Genomic DNA, 21886 nt, shown 5'->3' with positions numbered 1-21886 from the left:
TAACCTGATCTGCAAATAGCAAATAACTTCTGCTATGTTCTAAATCAAAGGAAAAAAATAAGCTATTTGGGTCAAAGCACACAGACACACACACGAAAAAAAAAAAAAAGACCTACCCAAATGACTAGTCTCTCCCAGACACTGGGGTGTGCATATCATGTGGATCTTTTTAATTTGCAATTTTCCCATGGCTCCAGACAGATGTGTCAAACAGAGCTGAACATTAAAAACATTACCTAAAGCCACAGTGATTTTTAATATCTTCTATTAATATATTTATTTTTAATACAACATTCTGTAAAACTAGCACGATCTTCCTAAAGGGTCTAAAGTATGTGGATGAAGGATTAAAAGTAAACCCCTTAGCTTTATCTTGCAATTTCCACTTCATAGATTACTTTGGCATTCACTTAGTATAATGACATTGTCTCCTTCCAAAGAGATCAGAAACATCCTGACTTCTCTCCAAATTCAGCTTCTGTTCACTCTGGTGCATTATTCATCACCCCCGAAGGATTTCTTGAGGTGATGCTCAAGGGATAGTATTCAGAATGAAGAGCTTACAAGCATACTGCTTCAACAGAATACAATCATTTATAAATTTCCTATTCATTAAGTTCTACGGTCCCAAGAAACTTTAAGACTAAATTTACACTCAATTCCAAGGACTCAGCTGGATCTGTATCATAACTTATAATGGCACAGTGAGGAAGTACTTCATTACTGTAAAGAATGACTTAAAGGTGCAAACATTCCTCAGAAACAAAAACAAAGAAACCAAAAAAGCAGCCAACAGTTATATTTTTTTAAGGAATCCCTTTGTATTTTTCGCCAAGTTGGGATTCATTTGCAGGAAAAAAAATATTATCCTTGTTTGTATCCAAGGATAGGAATAATATTTGAAAAGTTCCTATTTTATCCTAATTCTACTTTGCACACAACACTTCGGACTAGTATAAAGATTATATAGTCTTAATATGCAAATAGAATATAATAAAAGAAATATGTGCATTAAGACATTTGTTTGAACTTATTTGCTTCATTTTCATAATCCAGGGTGTTCAGAGAGAAAAATGACAGCAAGAAGGATCTTTGCACACCCCAGCAACAATTTTTATATAATCTAGCATTCTGCTCAGAAGAGACGGGGCTGGATATGAGTCATTTGGACGACTGAAGAGAGCTTAAATATTTATCTGTAAGTAACCAGCTTTTATATTGAGAGGCAGTAGTCAGACAGACATGCAGATAATTTCTTAAGGTCAAGAAATACAAGTGACTGGTCCAGGACAGTCACTTCACAAAGATCATAACTTTCTCAGTGCACTGATTTGGGACATAAGTTATATCCATCCAAATCCTGTCTATTAGTACTACCTGGGGTCTCCTGCCCCCCTCATGGACGTGCCAAAAGTTTGATTTTTCTAAAGTTTAATTTCTCTAACCTGTGATTAAATAGATCTTGTAGTGATCCCCCTGAACAAGATGTGATTTCTTAAAAAGCCAGCTGACTGAAGAAGTCAGTCCTAGATACCCATGCTGTTTATGTCTAAAAGAGCTGTTATAAGACAGTTCAAACAGCCAGGCCTCCCATGATGTGATGATCTTCACATAGTGTTACGAAGAACACAGTACCTGGCCAGGACCAGGACCTTAAACCCATCCAGCTCTAAACCTGTCTGTCTCCTGTGGAATGAAAGACCCGTTCAAACTCCTTCATATATTCATCAGGTGCCTGAAGAAATGCAGGGCTAGCAGTGCATCATGGAGCATCTTGTTACAGCACTGCAAGCATTTAGCATACCAGTGGCTTATAATGCGTGTTAGTAACACTTCTCAAAAAAGATATCCTCACCCCTCCCCAGACCTGACAGCTTGAACCAGAAGGAAAAGCAGCATGTCCCATATTTTAAATAAGAGAATTCTACATACCAACCCACAGTTTTCCTAAACCTAGAAAATACTAAGAGTGTTCACAGCAAATTCTCAAACAAAAATGAAAGTAACAGCATGAGAAACATCATACCTTGTTGCTTAAATTGCATGAAAAAAAAAAAAGTTGTCTAAATGCATATATTTCTATAGTTGTTTCAATCACTATATTAGTAATTGCTTAGACCTTGCAAGATAAATTTAGAAAATTTCTGATAGCTTACTGTGAGTTTTCGTAATTACTTCTCAGCATTGAAATGTATTGTATACCATCTCCTCACCTGAACAATCATCTGAATGTCAATTCACTAACAATGGATTCAAAGGTACCAGAGGTATTTCTTTCATTGAAACAATTCAAAGCCAGAAGATACTCTGTTAACACTTCAGAACTGTTACACATTTACACACTTGAAAATGCCTCTGGAAATCCCTGAATAAAGCTTGCAATAATGCATATGTAAAAACAGAAAGATTTCAAATGACAAGGATATGATATAGAACAGCAAGATCCAATATCTATGGACCTAACCTTATCATGATTATTAATTAACAGGCGATGTCAGAACTAATCAAAATTAAATTTACATTCCTGTTATGTAGAAAAAAATAAATTAATAGTTATTCATATTTCTTATTTTTAATACTAGGAAGGTAACTGATACTCTGCAGTCAATAACTTAGGAGAAGCTCATCTGGGTTTTGGTTTTGTATCTGCAACACTGTATTATTTTATCAGTGTGCATTTATAAGTATTTTTGCACATGCAGGAGCAGAGCCAATAATGACTACTGAAGCTGAAATTGCATAACATTTCACATATGCCAAACCGCTTTCAGCTACCCATAAGGTATCAAAAGTTTTACTTTTGGAGATTAAGAATTTTATACAAAAAGTAGTCTTTAATTCATATTTCATTTTAAATGAAAGATGTAGTCCCAGTGAAGACTTGAACTTCAATGCAGCTCTGCCAGTGACAGGACTTGGGAACATTTTTAAATGTTTCCCTAAATGGAGCTTTAAACCCATGATTTAAGTCAAGTCAATTATGAATGCAGTTCCTTATTTTTACTTCATTGCTGCATTTCAGTGATCTGTGGAAATACTTAGCCACCTATTCCTCTTGTGACCCTGATCAGCTTACTCACATTTGGTGTCCTTGGGCAACTTATTCACTTACATTTGTGACCCAGTTCCTCCAGGCTGTAAAAAAGAGTAGGAAATGTAGGTTTTTCATAGTATTGTCATGACTATTTAACAGATAACCATTCGGCTTCCAGCTTCATTGCACTAAGCAAATACAATAAAAGACAGCTTCCTATATAAAGGAGTGAGATAGAGGAAGGAAGGAAAAAAAGCATTATCATTGCTGTTTTTACAAAGTAATTTCAATGGAATTTGTGAAAGTGTCTATTACATGCCCATCTTCCTCGAAAGGTACTAAAATACCTTGAAATTATGCAGAGAGAAGAAAAATGGGATTTTTGCTTTCCAGAAAGCAAAAGAGTTGCACTTGGAAAGCCTTCAGGTGCTTTTGAAAATCTGCCCCTAAGCAGCTTGACCATTCAAGACATGTACAGCCTCATTAGAAACTAAATCCAACTATCTTGATTTTTGCTTCATTGCTTTTCTGACAAGACCATCACCCTCCCAGTGCTTTTCCTCATAGCTAAAAACACATGAGTTCACACTATAAAAGGACTGTGAAGTGCAGAAACTGAGAAGTAATCCTCAGGAATAGAATTCAGCATCTTTTAAAATTCAGCTATAATTTCATGTTAGCAGCTAGCAAAAAGGAAGTCACTTCTAGATTATTGCATTTCTGTTCAAACAAAAGACCAAAAAAAAAAAATGTAAAATAGAAAAGGTCAGATGCAATAATTTTGCAACAAAGAGAACTGTGTATTTTCTAATTCTCCCCTCACTGACAAATGGCACAACTGGTTTTGCTCAAACTTTCCATTAAAATTCAGCCCCAGGTAGAGAACAGAGGACTTTCAGTCTGCGTGGTGAGGTTTACTGAAATTAAAGAGCAACTAAGGAAAGCTATTATGCAACCTTAACAATAGCAGGTCATGACCTGAACACTGCTACTATAGCAAAGACTTATTTAAATGCATCTTCAAGGTGAAAGCAAAAGTATGCAGGAAAAACTCTCCTAGGTTTTACAGGCAAGAGCTTCTCCAGCTTACCACTTACATATTGCTTGGGTTGTAATATATAGGTTTCTTCGAGCTTCTTTAAATTCCAAGATGTATGGTGAAATGCAGAATCCTATGAACATATCTGTATCTGGAGTGTAACACAAAAAATAAATACTGATGTTTGTACCTTTAAAATATAATCCTTACATTTCTCTTAAAATAAACTTAACGGAGAAACTAGACAGGAGGAAAAAAATCTGCTGTGTATCAAAATAAAAGCATGTCAGTGGTTCACAGGCTTTTTGTTTTGGTTCATATTGCTTTTAACCTTGGATTATAGGTAAGGACCATCATATCTGCTATGTATTTTATTTATTTAATTATTTTTGGTATTTGTCACTACATAAATAGTACAAGATATTAATTGCTTTAAAAAAAGAATTGAGTTGCATGCCTTTATTTAACACATAAATGAGACAGACAGACAGGCCACCTGAGTCAGGCAGATGACGAGTCACTTCAAAGGGAATTCTGTGGAATCAATTAGTCTCACCCTAAAAATATATACAAAAAATACATACACGAGTGTGTATACATGTAAATATTTTGCTTGCTATCTTATGTATATAGGTGTGTATACACACAAGTGTATATATATACATAGGAAAAAAAGAATAGTCAAAGTAATTCTTAGAGCCTAAGATATATTATTAGGAACAATCTGTTTCAAAATTTTTAAAGTATTTTTTTCTCATTAAAATGTGTGATCTAAAAAGCGCATTCCTTTTCCTAATTTTGCAAGTAATGAATACACTCAAATCTTTTTCAGATTCATATTATTTCACATCATATTGCAAATGCAATACTTAGATTCCATATATAACAACTTTCCCCACAGCAGGATTTATTTATTTATTTTGAGATTGAGATGCAGATAGTAATATTCTCTCATAAAGTGTTCACTGAAAATAATTAACAATATGTAGAATGTAAAATTACAGAAATTAGATGAAAGCCATTCATTAATGGTATAAAATTTTATATTTAGGAGAAGATAAATGATTACCAAAACAGAATAACAATTAAACTAAGCATTAAACATATTTGAACTATATTTGTTCATGTTGTATTTGTTATTTTTGAGACCATTATTAATTAGAATTCTCACTCAGCTAAAGAAATTCCTAAATCTGTCATGTTTGTTGATATGCATTAGAATAAAAGACTGCAAACAGAAAAAGAGAAACTTGGTGATTTTACAGAGATTTTTCCATGATAAATTATCTAAATTTCACCTAAAGTTTTAGGTTCGACTGCAGAACAAATGCTCCTTCCTTCCTAGAATGTGATTGGTTCAATTACCACTTTCTTTCTTTCTTTATTATTATTATTATTTTGAGAATTTGGTATAAGATTAGCAGATGAATGGATTAAAACATAAATTTACAGGAATACCATTAGATAAGTAATAAACTGGTTCTGCTCAAAGTATTTCACCCTCGATTTTCATTAAAAATAAATATCTACCTCTGAATAGTCTTTACATTTAAATACATGATTTTCACTAACTTGGAAAAAGAATGGCATCTCATGAAACAAATTAAACAGACAAAACTTGGTATTTTTTGCCATTTTGGTGTTCTGCCATGATGCCTTATGGGTGCAGCAAATCTGGTACTTCATTATTCTGATCTGTCATCTTGGCTGGGCTCCCAGTTTGTTGTCATATGCCAGCATGCAGAAGGACAGCTATTTCTCCATCAACCAGGTGAGTTTCCACTATTTAATTTCCTGGATTAGTAATACTGAGATTAAATATCATTTTCTCTATAAAACCTTTATTCTGAATGTTTCTCCTGAAAGTTGTCTTAAAAAAAAAAAAAGAAAAAAAGAATCACAGTTTGTGACCTTATCAGGGTTAGATATTAATCTTTTCTGTCCAGATATTCTTGTCTTTTCTATCCTTCATATTAACGTACTGCGAACATCAGAAAAGGTAACCCCTGTCTCTGAGGCATCTGGACAATTTGCACGAACAGATTTTCTGGAATTTGGAAATGTGAACAAACTTAATAAAACAACAACAACAAAAAGCAACTTGATTACAATAGTTCTGAGTCAAAACTTAATTTGCAGACTACAAGTGAAAAACTATTACTGAGAAATTCTCTATGTCAGAAACAACTGACTGAGGTACCAAACAATGGCGGCACATGCAGCCACTATTTACTTTATGTTACTACATCTATTTCTGGAAGTTAACCACTCTAGTATTTCTGAAATGTGATATGTCTTTGAGATGTACCACTATTCCAAGATGCCAAGGACCTGAATCAGCTCCTCTCAGTAATTCTGTAGTAACATATATATAACAGCAGCATATATATAACATAGATATAACAGCAAAATAAATATTATTAGACCAAAACATGATAACAAATCAAGCTCAGTATTATATATATATGTATATATATAGTATACATACACATGAAGTTATATCCAAAGATAAATAAAGACTAAAATATTCAGGAGTTATTTGAGAAATATTTGAGATTATATTTAATCACCTGAAAATAGTTTATATATATATATAAGCAGTCTATGTATTTATTACATACATCACTTTATGTGTTTACCAGAAATATATCTCATTGCTGTGATTTGCACTGCTTGACTCCTAACGTGAAGACACTTCATTAGAATTTGTGGAAATATTGCATATCTCTCTATCTGAGATGCATGTTTTATTCCACAGTATTTTTTAAGCATACAGTTACTGGAGGCAAACTTAAAATGCATAATTAAAAAGTTACAGATTAGCCATACTCTTTATTTCATTTAATTGATGCTTATGAATATTATTTAATGGCCAGAGATAACATGATGTGAATTAAATATGAACTATGGGAACAGCAACTAATTTACATACTGTGCAACACATATTGTATTGATACCATTTTATACTAGAAAAGTTATTATGTGACTGACCCATTTCATCTCATATTTATGTAAATGATATTTTACTTTGATGTGTAGGACCATGCAGATTCTCTAGACTATTGCTTTACATCCTTGCACTTTTACTTGGTAAATTTGCTTTAGAACTGAGGGAATTCAATTAGTGAATTAAGACAAAATTACTTTTATATGCCAATAGTTAGGGTGCAAATGGAAAGATTTTATTTTGATGCAAACATTTTAATTTATTTATTTGCTAAAAGCACTGCACAGTATTCAATGCTGCCTCTGTGGGTGCTGAGACAGGGATCTCTCCAGAACACACTGTGTCTATACTGAGAGATGGGGCTACACTAACCTAGGTCTGCTGACAAGTCCATCCTGGTATTTATGTCACAAGTGTCACAATACATGTGTAAAGAGAAGAAAAACTAAAACTATTCCAAACATCCTGACCCAAAGCCATAGAAGATCACTCCATGTGTAGGGAGGAAAAAAAAAAAGTCAGGTATCTTGTAGTACCCTACTCAGGGACCATACCAGAGTGGGAGGCAGCTAAGAAAGGAGGACCTCTCCCTAAGGGGATGGCTACATTAAGAAACACATGAAAATGAATTTCTAGTATTGAAATGATCTGAGCTGGTGTGTCTGAATGGCTTTCAAAGCCAAACCAAACCTAACTAAAAAAAAAAATAAAAAAAATCTATAGCTATTTTGAAAAAAGTCTAAAGGCACTTCCAATCCAAGTGGAGAGAGCAAGTCCTGCTCCTTATACTAGCATTAGCATAATCTGACCAACTCGGCAGGTACACTCCAGTGCCAAAAAAAAAACCAACATTTTTTCATCATTTTCAGATTCTTGGAGTTAGGGATTTTTTAGTTCCTTCCAATACCTGTTTTGCAAAGGGGGTAGAGGGCATATTTGGCTTCAGAAACACCACACCTCAGAAAATATGCTCTACAGCACCTCATTGACCTAGCTGTGGTTAATCTAGTGCTCAAACCAGAAGCAATACATCTGCATGAATGTGGCTCAGAGCCTGAGCTACTTACTGCAAAGCTTCTGTGTCATGCTGCGCTGGGTAGTGTAAACATGCCCTCCAGTCTCTGTGATTAGGTCTGGCCCATTTGGCGTGAGGAGCTCAACAGACTGACTCCCTTATATCTCTGGGTGCTGCCTCATTGTCAGGGCAATGGATTCAACCAGCCACCGTTTCACTTCTTAGATAAATGAGCACAAGCCTCATGACACTATCATACTCAGGCGCATACTAACAGCCTTACAACTAATTTCTGCAAGCCTAGCTATCATGAGAAGATTAAACATCTGAGCAAATAATCACAATGCCAAAAGTGGCCATTTTCTCAATAACACATCTGTCATGCTGAAAACCTGATCCTTTGTGTTTTGTGTGCGCTTTGATTGCATAGAGAACTGGCATGCTAATTTTTGCTCAGAGGTTATAATATTGAAAGCCCGTTTTTTTTGTTTAACAGTCAATCTTAACGCTTGGGATGACATTTTTCCTGGAGTTTCCATGATCATGTAATTATATTTCATAAGTGAAGGACACACTTATGTCCCAAAAAAAAAAAAAAAGCAAAGTAGTAACTGTGTCAGTTTGTCAATCAAGCAGTAATTTCACATAAAAATAAAAAAATATTAATCTAAAACAACTCACAACAGCTACAAGGGTAGGAAGGATTATTTACTTCCTAAAGTCAAGGAATGCTTAGTCATGGAAAAATAGATAAGGGCTGGATTAAATTTTAATTATTTTGATTTTTTTCTTTCTTGCACAAACTAAAAAAAAAAATTATTCAGAAAGCAACATTCAACCACTGAGCTACTCAAAATGAAACAAAATAAAAGTACTGGATTCACAAGCTTTTGATTCTTACTTCTTTTCACCCAGCAGTTCAGAAGTATATTTGTAACTCCTCGGGTCATTTCTAGGTTGATCCTGATCCTTCTGATTATCAACCGGGCTGTACAGTACAGTACCAACTGCAATCTCAGTAATTGTTCTGATATTTTAGGAGCAGTGGACTGAATAATAACTTATCATACATACCTGCTCCCTCCTCCACAGGTTCCTGGTATCCCTCCTTTTACTTTTCCCCACTCTTATAACCAATTAAAGTAGAACTAGAGTCAACACTTCATTTTTTCTTCCACATAAGCCTGCTGGACAGATAAAGACCTCCATTAAACCACATACGCCTCCAGGTCAATCTCTCTCTGTTTTTCACCTCATGCTGAAAACACCTATGTTTCTGATTATTCTCCTAAGCACCGGAGATAACACCCCCCCCCACACACACACACCCCCCAATCCCTTTCTCCTGGATCTCTCCTGATCCATAGGCCAAATGCACACAAAGAGCTACATGAATGTAAATAATTCTCATCACCTCTCAAGAGCCAATGACCTATTGCAGAAAACACAACTGCTGTTAAGTATTATAGCCTGTTCAGAAGGCAATCTCTATTGTGCACAAAGGCAAAATGGATATGAGAGTTAAGGAGAACACCTCATTTCAGGGTTCCTCTTCTCATCCTGAGATACAGTGGGAGAAGCATTCTGTGAGTGCAATCTGATGGAATTTACTGATGATACTGCTGGTTTGTTTCCTCTCTTTTCTGACTCCTTATCATCAAGGATAAATAAATTAATCTTATGACATGACTGGGGACATCATGATCATCTTTGGGACATTAGTCACCATGGTCTGCCCCCAGGAACAACAAAACCACATATTCCTTCCTCCTTCTTCTTTCATCTTTTTGGTTTTTTTTAATTATTTATTTTTTATTTTTAAGCTTTCTTCACAGCCTTAATTGCTTTCCTTTTTATTGGGATTTCTAGTGGATTGGCTAAGAGATTTGTTCTATTTCTTGCATTTTTATTTTCTGCAAAGCTGCACAGGGACCCAGCTGTAGACTTGAGTCCCATAGGTGAATGAAGAATTATAACTTTATCCATACAAGCCAATCACAGAAGTTTGTCAGAGGGTTTGACCATTTCTGATGCTAATTAAACCACATCTCATGTCTGAGAGACACAGAGACACATTTTTAAAGCCTGCCTGGTGCCGATGCACATAATCAATAAAAGAAGAAAGATCCTACTTGCCTTTCTGTGATCTTTATTTCATGACCTCTATCTGCAAACGTTCCAGTCTCTCAAGAGTGGATTCACACCTTCAATATCTAACTGCACATATTCATTGGCACAGTACAAATTAAGTTTTTATACCTGATATCAAACTGTTATTTTGCGGATGAAGTCAAACACAATTCTTAAAAGAGCATAGGGGGGAGAAAATCATTTACACCTTTCACTGAAGTGCTGGTAAAAATAAATCATTTTTGTGAAGGAAAAAAATGGTATTTCATATTTATATATGAAATATATATTATTATATTTCAAAATATTATGAGTTAAACTCAACATTGTGTCCATAAATTCAGAACAAATTTCAACAGTTCATTTAACTCTGTCATTTGATTAAATATATATATAACAGAAGTAAACTGTTCAAATGGTTTAATTCTTGGAAGAAATCTTTGAACTCTTTAAAACTATAAATTATCTAGAGTAAAGATACAGATAATCTTTATTTGGATGACTTGATATTACCTGGATTACTTCATTTTTTGATTGTGTTTAAAGGAAGATATTTTAGAAATGGAACAAAAATACATATTTATTCATATTGCTACCTGTAGAAAACAAAGTAATCCAAGCCTATATCACATTATTCTAAGCCTATTCTGTCACATCGGTGTCCTCCTGCTATCAGTAGTTAATTTCTGAAAAAGGTCAGACCTCAAAGATATGTACTTACGATGAATTTGTCTGCCTCATAATGGAATTCATTAGTTCAGTAATTACTTGATTTAACATAAGAAAGTTCCTCTCTGAAAGAGAGGCTGAATATATTAAAATCACCTCAAATCATTCCTCACTGTAACACTTTCTTCTTCACTTCTTGAAAATCCTGTCCATGCTTACAACACAATTTTCAACATGAAATTTTTGTTACACAGTTGACATGTTCTAATATTTTGAGAAAATCTCATTCTGTGTCATATAGGTGTCACTATTAAAATTTCTGTGACACACCATAAGAAAGCAAAATGAGCTTCTGTCTTCTGCTGCACAGAAAACAATGCATTCTTGTTTAGGAGTAGGCTGTTTCTGTTTTTTGGGCCTCTGTCCTCAAGTAGTTGTCAGCAACCCAGGGGGGCTGATATTTACAGCATGTAAAAACCCATGCCCAGCCATCAGCTCTGCATTGCAGGATGTCTATTTCTAGATAACTAGAATGAATAGGGAACACTTGATGGAAAAATGTTCTTTAGAGGAATAAGATTAGGTTAGATACAAAACTAATTTTCACAAGTGTCCAGGTATAGAAAATTTAATTTATCAAAGGTTATTTTATAGATAAAAAACAACACAAGATCATTGTGAAATTCTGTGGTTTCCTATGAGGTTTTAAAAGATATCTACAGAAATAAGGTATATATGTGTAAGAATCTTTGTATACAGACACCATCTATAATAAAAATGGCAAATTTCTTTATGGGTATTGACTAAACAATTTTTAACGGCTCATGGCTACTTATTGGCTATAAGAAATTCTATAGGCAATTTTATTTTATCCAGAAATGTAAATCTTTTTATAGCATTTGTATATTGGCTAGCTCAAGAACAGCCCAAAGCAAGTAAAATATCTGTCTCCACTATTCCAATGCAAATGACTCTTCTGTTGGAACGGGAGATTTCAGTGTGTGGAATTACTTTCCTTTGTAATTATGATACAGCTTCTCATATGTACATAACTACCGAGCTAGCTGAGTTCTAATTTCCTCCATCATATATTTAGGTGAATGTCTATATCGAGATCCGCAACTTGGACTTACAATATTTTATATCTTATTGACAGCATTAATTTCAGTTTTCCTCACTGAAGATGAAAAATGAGGTTTTGAGACAGCAGGCAGCATTTCACCCCCATGACAGATGATGCCTTTTGTTCTTTCATTGGTTTGAAATGAAAGGACAATACAACATATACTTGGTGAAAGCTTGCTCATGACCATTTTGCCTAGAAAAAAAAATATATATATTGGTCTTAACTTTGCTACCTTCTCTCCACCCCCCACCCCCCACCCCCCCCCCAGCTTGTTTTACTGAGGTTTATATGGTGATTGGTGTTGTTTCTTAGACCTTTGTGTTTCAGGGCTTTACATGTTACTGGCTGGGGGTCAAACACTTGCATATTAAAGGCAGGTCAAGGTAGGTCTTGCACAGGAGGAGAAACACACATGTGCACTAGCATCAAGTATTAACATCAAAGGCTAATATATCTATGACCATATTATTTGCACAGAAGGACTTTAATATTAAAGTCACAGAATGGACCAGGTGATAAGACAGAAGAATAGTGGGACTTAAAAAGTAATTCTCCTGTCTGATTAAACACAACCATAAGTCAATGGCCACAAGAGCACAAACTACTTGTGCCTTTACACTTTGAAGTCTTTTCAAAAAGAGAAGATTAATTTGAACTAAAATAATAGAATGCAAATATAAATAAGAGAGGAATAAAAACCATGATGATCATTACCCTTTAGCCCACCTTGGAAAACCACAGATTCAAGGTGAGATCAGGGTGCCAAAGATCTTATTGTTTTCTGGGCTTGTTTTTTAGAGGTGAAGAGCTAAAAGCCTAGATAAAGAAAAGTAGGACTGGCAGCATTAGCATTCAATGCAAGATGAGACATGGGGAAACGAAGGTCAACAGGATTGTCTACTAATAAGACATGAACTTGCATTACTTAATGATATCGTTGTAATCTGACAGAAGTAGAAAGCTTAAGGAGTTAGTTAGCAAAGAGTCAAATGGAAATTAGGGTTCTAGCAATATTTTAAAGAGAAATAAAGAAAAGATTCAGAATTAAGCCATCTCAGAAGCTGAAATCCAGATGTGATTATTTGAGAAGGTACATTCAAGACATTGTTTATGTTCTTTTTTCATTTTAACAAGAAATAATTAAAGCCATGCTTTTTTTTCCCCTCCTTATCATTTTTTATTGATGCAGACTACCTAAATGTTTTGTACTTTAATTGGAAGTTTATGCCTGGTTTAAATGTGAATACAGTAGTTTTAATGACTTTCAAATACACTAAAAAGTTATGACAGTGGAGGATCAGAGTCCAAAAACAGATATTTTGCTAAAGCTTTCATGAAGATGTTCATGTAGCAACAAACATAAAGATGTAATATATACATTTTTAAAATGCTTTCATTTATATTTAGATATATTTATATATCTATTTATATATATCTATACATGTATATCTATATATATCTATCATATATATCTATATATATCTATTATATATTTATATTTAGAAACAATTTTTATATATTTATATACACATATTGATATACATATCATATATATAATCATATACATATCAATATCTGTGTGTATATATATAAATATTGGTTTTAAATATAAATGAAAAATATATGGAAAAAATATACACTTTAAAAACAGTATTTATATATATACACACAGATAGATAGATAGATAGATAACAGTACAGTTTTGTTTTGCATTTTTTCCTCTTAGAAATAAAAACACTCCAGTAAACTTGGGAGACCACTTCAGAAATTAAAACATTGCAATAAATTTGGAAGAATGGATATCATGTATAAGCTCCATGGCTAGTTTATGTAACATGAATTCCCAATACATTTCCCTTTCTGAGGATTTTTGATGTTTTATTTGTTTGATTTGGCGAGAAAATTCCTACCCCATCTGCCTCCCTATTCATCTTTTTCCATGTTTCTTCAAGACTGGTCAATATACATCCTAGATTTACAGAGCCATTCTCAGTAAATTAGTTAGGTTTCAGAAGCCGCCAGTGGCATGAGAGAAACTGCAAGAGCTGCTCATCTTTTTCACAGCTGAAATATCACCTGCCAGTGGTTTCATATAAACCCTACCAACTTAATCTAGACTTTTAAATGAAAACAATTTACTTGTAAAAGTATCAGGCATAATCCTCATGGCTGTTGTTTTGGCATGTATAAACAATTTGACACTTCTGCTATTTTCAAGTCCTTCCATCAAAGACTGTACTATCATAATGTACATTTTGTTTATAATCTGTGTAGGAGAATACCTTATGCAGCTCATGATCAGAGATTGACATTGCCTTTTGGGACAAGCAACTATACATTTAGTCTCATAACGTCTTTTCAAATGTAGCAAAATATTACCGTTCTTAAGTTTGAACATATATATTCATATATTCCTGCTGGTCCTTTCATGGTAATAACCCTCCTGTCCCCAACATACACCTAAACCACAACAAGAGACTCACAAATATGTGAGTTTTTAAAGTTTGGACTATTTTAAAATTAAGTTGATAAAAACATCAACAGAACCCTTAATCTTCTGACACTAAATTATATTAATTTTTGCATTGCTAGAGAGCAGAAACTGGGCCTTAGCATAAGCAATAGATAGATCTGTGGTTTCTTTGCAAGTCAACAAAATCAAACTCTCTTTTCAAATTTGAAAGGAAAACACTTGACAAGTACAATCAGCTCTGTCTTGTGCAATGACAAACTGAAAGGAACCCAGAGCAAAGAGGGAAGAAGGATTAATGGGTTGGAAGGAATGACACATAAGGAAAGCTTAGATAGATTAAATATGTACAGCTTGACTAACCAACAATTAAGTGCGGGGGGGGGGGGGGGGGGGGGGCGTGTCAGGGAGGAAATATATCTGTCAAAAGCATTAAGAAGGTAAACACCAAGGGGCAAGACTAATTATTTAAGAATACAAATGGGATATATCTAGAAATAATGAGATCAAATTGAGAAAAGAACAATGTAGTCTGAATTTGAAAAATGACTTACTGTATGCAAGAAAGGGTATTTCCACTTTTCTCTCTTGAGATTATACCACAGTGTACTAGATCTTCCTCAAAACAATTAAAATGAAATGGGTAAAACACAAGGGGTTATATTCTAGGTTACAGTTCTGTATTGGCAAGGTTTTGCTCTTTGTCCTAAGAGATTTTTTTCTAATTGCAATGATTTTTTTTTTCCAAAACTAATAAACAACAACAAAATAAAATGAGAATCTTATTCTCAATAAAATGAGAATTTATCAAATAATAGATGGTTGGGGTGGGGAGAAAGCTACAGAAATCAGAGAGAAAAAGAGTAAACTCTGTATCAATTAAATAAATAATGATACGCCATATCAAAGCATTTTCTAATGCTTCTCTTTCTCTGTAAGTAACTTCAGTATATTACAAAAGTCATGTTTCCAGTCACTCAGTTACGTAACCTTGGACAGTACTTTGAATATCCTGATTGTTACTTAAGCAAGTATACAAGCATATTTAAGAACAAATATAAAACTAACAAGAAATAAATATGTATTTTCTTAAAAAAGTTAAACTTTGTGGATTAAAGGAGGAAGGCAAAATGGGAAACAAACAAACTAATAAAAAAAAACTAATTCAGTTGTCACAGTTTACTTTGTCTATGAGAAAGAAAGGAGGAAAGAATTTCTAAATTCTTTTTCATGTTACTGTTAGTTCCACATGAAATTTGTGTAACAAAAATTTCTTTACATAAAACAATGCATTTTGATAGTCTGAGTGACATTATCTAGTATTTTAAATGTTAATTATTAATTAAAATGTAGTATTTCTACTACAGTTTCTGCTTGCAGTGAGTTTTTTTCCACTGTCATTTTTATTTTCATCCTCAAATAAGGACATTGGCTTATTGAATTTTTCTGCTTGAACAGATACAATAATCACAAAAGAACTAATAAATGTAAAACCAATATATTTCTATGCAATCAAAGAGCTGTATGTAAAGAGAAATACAAGTAATTAAGAAGAATATAAGTTTTATATTTTAGAAGATCTTAATTATAAGCAAAAAGTGGGATTAAATACGTATAATAAGTAATTGGCTGATGGACATCACCACTGTTTTAATATAATAACTCCACATTCTTTTTTTTTCATTACATAGCGTATCAGAATCACAAAACTACATTTAACTGAGAGTTGTTCACTTTTTAAAAATTATCTAAAGTGATCGATCTATCTAAACCTGACAGTTCCTGACTTTAGAGATGGTCACAGATAGCTCTGCTTTCTCTCCTATTCACTACATGACTGAGGTATTAACTTCCATTGTTCACCAAGTTACATATGGCTTTGATGAACTGCTATACCCACCTTTGAAACCAAAGAGATAATATCAGAATTTAGTGTGTAAATAATGTATCAACACTGAGTTACTTTACAAACTTGACATGATAACAAAATGAACATACCATGAAATTTTACCATGAAAACTTGCATTTTAGAAGCATAAACTGGTACAATATGGTACACAGCAGCGTAAGCAAACTCTCATTATAACCAGGAAACTACATCATTCTATGCAATAACACCATGCTAGTAAAATCTCAAAATGCTGTTCTTCTTTGAAGATAACTAAAAATGGTAGTGGTTTTCATGCAGGCTGCTCTTGACTGATAAAAAGTGTTTAATTTACCAATGCTAAACCAGATCCTTTATCAGTTCCCACTGAAACCAATGATTTTAATGAAAGAGTTATACCAGCTATGTTTCTGAAAATGCCACTCATATCCCCCAGCTGTGGTATGAGTTTTAAAAAATAAAATTTAACTGCAAAAAGAAAATTATAGTTATTCCTATAGTGTTTTGTTAGAAGCAGCAGATTTAGATTCTCTTTTCACTATTCCTCTAACATAGTCTTTCAAACATATGAGTCAAACCAAAAAGCTACTCTGGACATTTTTTTCATTGATAGGAGAACTAGCAAGAGACAACCAGGGAATTTAACAAGGTGGCTGGTTTTCAAACCTCCCTGTTCTTTTTTTTCTGCCAAGAAGAGTTGGAAAGCACAAACAAGGAAAAAGCATAAACAATTACTTGAAGTAATTCATGCTGAATATAGCCTCAGGCTAGAGTACTAACGCAAATAGTATGTACCTTTCTTTAAAGACCCTTGAAGCACTCGACCACTAGATAAATTATTCCCACTTCTGTCAAGGACTCTTCTACACATCTAGCAACCCCTACATCCAGAGGGTTGCATGCTGGGACTCCAGAGAAGCTATGGCTGTCTGATAATCACCCCTATGCAATGTCTGTACTCTTTTATTTTTAATAAAATTAAATAGTTGGTTGTTTCTTTTTATTCCTAATGTAAATTAAGAATTCATATAAAATATCTTTAGTCCTTAAAGCTTTCAATATCTGAGACTCTGTCTTTTTCAGAACTTATTTAAAGATAAAAATACTTTGAAAACTAGCAGACTACTCCTTCATTGCTTACATTTACATAAGTCCCACCCAGTCTTGTTGATTTCCCATAGAATTGTAATTATTAACTTGTTATAAGTGGTTAAACTAACTAATTTGATTCCTGTGGTTACTGATTGCTAAACAAAGCATGATCAAAATAATTTTGTCAGCTAGTAACCACAGATTTAGCTTTATTTTCATTGGCCCTAGTTGTCTTGCTGCTTTCCTTAAATTTCCAGTTATTCTTGTACCAAAACATTGTTTTCTCCCGTGACAGTCACATTATCTTTAATTGCGGTATTAATTAATGCCAACATAAATGAGAGTATAACACAAGAAAGACAGGTCTTGATCTCTCTCTAACACACAATGAAATCTGAATATTACAATAAATATTATATTATTATTATTATTATAAGAAATACTGCCTGAGAATAAAAATCATTATTTTCCTGGTTTCACTCTATTTCTTTAGAGAAAATCTATGGAAGAAGATTGCCACTGGAGAAAGATACTGGGAAAACCATTATAAATTTAACAATTTCACAGGGATTGACAGAAAATCTACATACAAATTGTTATTCCACAGGCAATATTTTTCTACAAAACTTGGAGATTTTAGATGAACTGAGAAACCTCATGATGTCTCAAGGAAAATTGTAGGACATACTTTCAAAAATGCAATACCTATCAACTCATAACAATTCGTAATTCAAAAGTCACTCCCATGGCAATGACCGCTTTGGCTCAGAGATAATGCTCATTAAATTGGGACACCATCACCTCACACACACACACACAAAAATAATAATAATTTCAAAATAACTTCTGGAAGACCAATTCTATAAGGGATAAATGTATATTAAAAAAAGTATGGAATCAGGAACTTATGCTAGCATCAGGGTATTTTTAACAGGATCACAAGGGTAGAAGGAAACCTAAGGTGCTTACTTGATGAGAAGTTACATTGAATTGGATTTAGATATATCATTAAAATTTATAAATATAATTATTCTGTATGAAGAATATATATTATGTATTTTATATCTCATGTATTTCTGGTTTTCTTGATTCTTTTTTAATAGGGACAAAGGAAAGATAAAAGCCAGAAGTTGGACAGGAATGATTGGAAATTGCGAGCTTTAGGGAAAAAGAAATGAGCATCAAGAGCCAGAACAACATTTTAACACATTAACAAAAATGTGATGTAGCTTTGATATAGTCAAGAAACATAAGAATGAAAGGAGTGTACTGAACAAGATTATGTCACGTCCTGACATACTTGTCTTATATATCCAAGTAATATCTATAAAATATACATTTCACGCTAACCTACAGAGAACTAAAACAGAAGGCAGTTCTGAACAAACTGTATAAGACAACATCAGGAATATGGCAAAAAGTTTAAATGAGAGCTTGACTATCAGATACTATTTTAAATAGAATTACACTTTTCTGAAAGTAAGACATTATTCAGAAAGTACAACTTGAGTGACTAAAACTACATCACCAACTTCAATTTTTACAGAACATTGGACTCCAAAGCTGTAAGATCTGTTGACTTGGAGCCTCAATTTTCAGCCAACTTTAAATAAACAAATTCCTGTTAACTAACTCATCCCTTGATACTAAGTATGAGCATAATTTAACCAGAGCAACTTAGATTTAAAAATTGCTGTTCCAAGTAATCAAACCTATAATTATCCAGAATGGACAGGAACCTCCAGTATTTCTATCCCCTTCTAGTTTTGTAACTTCAGACAATTAAAAAAACAACAACAAAAACCCACAACCAATTAGTATTGCAGATCAAATAGTAGACAATACATCTGAAATTCCAATGCATCTCTTCAGAAGTTGTTGAAATTTTTGTGAAGCACTCAATTCATTAATATTTTCAATGACAGGGTACTAGAGAACTAGGGAGTCTTTTTCTAGAAACTGATTCACCCCTCACAACTGTTTACATGGAATATATTCCTCAGTGGATAATACCACAAATATATTCATATCACACTAAACACTTGTCACAGTCTTAAAATCAGATATTTTACATAGGTCTATAAACTTAATGTTCTAGTTATATAAGAAGCTTAAATATGCTGGGAATAAATATTGATTTCTGGAGCTCAGCCACTTTATATAAGGGTGATGGCTGTAAAAAACTCTTATGGAAATATAAATATTATTTATTTTCCCCTACATAAACCTTTCTTCTAAATTACTGAACAAATGACATATTTGAATTAAGCACATAAAAAATGATATCCATCTTTCTGTTTCAGTCTTTACTATCAGCACTAAAATTTTCTCTAGTATCCCAGATATACTCTAAGCAATAGGATGTGAATATTTGTGGAATATAAAAAAAGGTTAAACTTTGATTTGCAGAGAAACAGAGTTTAGATTAGTCAAGTAGAAAAAAAATCATTTAGAGTCTTTTTACAGAAGAGAAAAAAAAAAAAAAAAGAGAAAATCAAGACGCTTGAAAGGAAATCCTCCTGCCTTTTCCAGAAAAAAATAAATTCTCAAGATGATAATTTTGATAGAGCTAAAATAAATTTCCCTGATTCTACAGTTGACCAGTAAAGGTTTATATGATAAATTAACTCCTGATTTTACATGATTCTTTTTGAGGCACCTTCTTAGGATGGACAGACATTAATGCTTTTCTTCCCTTCTTGGAAGCCAACCTGATGGAACATGATTTACACTTTGAAGATGACCAGTCAGGCATAGACTCATCCCAGTCAGAAACTGCCATTGATAATAGGGAAATCTCCACTTTTTACTTCTGGCTTCAATTTTTTTTCTTGTTTCTTTGGTGCCAGGAACTTCTTATTTGTTGTATAGATGCAAAATGCTCAAGAGACATATATAAAAAAAGCTAATACTCCCAGCATCTACTGAGCTGTTGTACAATCCTTCGAGGAACTCACAGATCAGATATAGACTCAAGGTAATGTTTGTTCATTTGGGAGAAAACAAGTTAAGAAGGACTCCATTTGCCACTGACCACATTATTTCTACAAAAATCATTCATTTGCTGCTGTTATTTCTGTCCATGGTTTAGAAGATGCTTTTCCACAGCCTAGATTTACAACCAGAAAAAAAAACGTTTTGCATAGTATGCTAAAAGAAAAAGAGAAACAACCAAACAAAAAAAGGCAAACAGAAGAATGTAGCCTCCTCAAAGCCAATGCCATGGACTCCATGTTATAAATACATCCTTCCTGAGCAAGGCAGTGGTTCCTAAGAAACATGCCTTTAGCAGTGATGCAGATGAAGGAACAGATGTGTCCATGGGAGGGCTGGCTGTTTTTTTTACCGTTGGTTTATGCTGAATTTCTGCTGGTATTTAAAGATTGGGCATGCATTTCAGAGCAATCATATAGCGTTTCCTGATACAAAGTGAATTTTCATGCCCCTTTTTGAAAGTTTTTATGACATTTTATTTTGAGGACCATGAAAGTAAGGACAATTCATAACCTAGCCATCTTGAACTATTCAGATTGTATACAGCCCAAGAACCAGCCCTGTTGTGAAATATAAAGTCTACCATGTACTGACTGTAGATTACAAGCCACAGAAGCCAAAGTACTAATACCACAAAGTTTGGCTCCACAAAAAGGGCAACAGGCAGTTTGATTTCATTTCAGTACTTTGAAAAAAATTTGCATATCATTTAAATTACAATTAAATACCACATATCCCAGCTGCTTTTGATGACAAATCAAAAGAATTTCCTTGTGTAGTATTTAAAGGTAATTGATTTTCAAGCTTCCTGCCATTATCAATGCTAGAGTCAAAGACTTGTGCTGTATAGTATGCAAAGAGGGTGCCTAAACTGTTCTGAAGTTCAGAAGCCAGCAGTATACTCTACTGCAGATCTGCTTTTCTGAAAGTTCAAAGGAAATCTTGTGATTGGCATTAATTTTCAGCGCTGCTGAACTACATCAGAATGATAATTGGAGATACAAGTGCTTGAAACAAATATTTTGTACCAATGAAGCTCTCATAAAAGACTTGAATTCATGACTTCCCTAATGAGCATGTGGCTATAAGAGGCTGTATAATGATAAAGAGCCTTATTAATGAAAAAAATGCTTATTTTACTGTGCATTTCAGTAACTACATGTCAGCAATATGAGGTTCAAGTTGGAAGTTAGGAGAAATTTCTTCTCAGAAAGAGTAGTTAGGCATTGGAATTGGTTGCCCAGGGAGGTGGTGGAGTCACCGTCCCTGGTGGTGTTTTAGGAAAGGTTGGACACGGTGCTTAGGGACATGGTTTAGTTGGCAATATTAGTTGTAGGGGATGGTTGGACAAAATGATCCAAACTTGATGATTCTGTATCTACCCTACCAAATACGAAGATTGTAATCCTGTAAAATCTGTATTTAGGAAAGCTCATAAATATGTGATTTGGGTTAAAAAACATAATAAACAAAAAACCTGAA

The 21886-nt window shown here is 33.7% G+C and overlaps 2 long non-coding RNA genes across 2 annotated transcripts in view; one reads left to right on the top strand and one right to left on the bottom strand.

The window, feature by feature from the left end:
- The window catches only part of LOC310898180, a 33878-nt gene extending 29448 nt beyond the window's left edge, over positions 1-4430 (bottom strand). Inside the window, exons 1-2 of the long non-coding RNA XR_014583060.1 lie at positions 4132-4430; positions 3113-3135 (exon numbers count right to left, since the gene is read on the bottom strand). This is a non-coding gene — a long non-coding RNA (uncharacterized lncRNA). The remainder of the gene's footprint in view (positions 1-3112; positions 3136-4131) is intronic.
- The window catches only part of LOC310898181, a 104709-nt gene that overhangs the window by 22311 nt on the left and 60512 nt on the right, over positions 1-21886 (top strand). The window contains exons 4-5 of the long non-coding RNA XR_014583061.1: positions 1057-1198; positions 5743-5844. This is a non-coding gene — a long non-coding RNA (uncharacterized lncRNA). The remainder of the gene's footprint in view (positions 1-1056; positions 1199-5742; positions 5845-21886) is intronic.

This window comes from Anser anser (genome assembly GCF_964211835.1).
Source record: "Anser anser genome assembly, chromosome: 4".
In the NCBI taxonomy this organism is placed as follows: domain Eukaryota; kingdom Metazoa; phylum Chordata; class Aves; order Anseriformes; family Anatidae; genus Anser; species Anser anser.
Note: the sequence above shows the minus strand (reverse complement) of the source record. Positions and strands in the feature narration are given on the sequence as shown.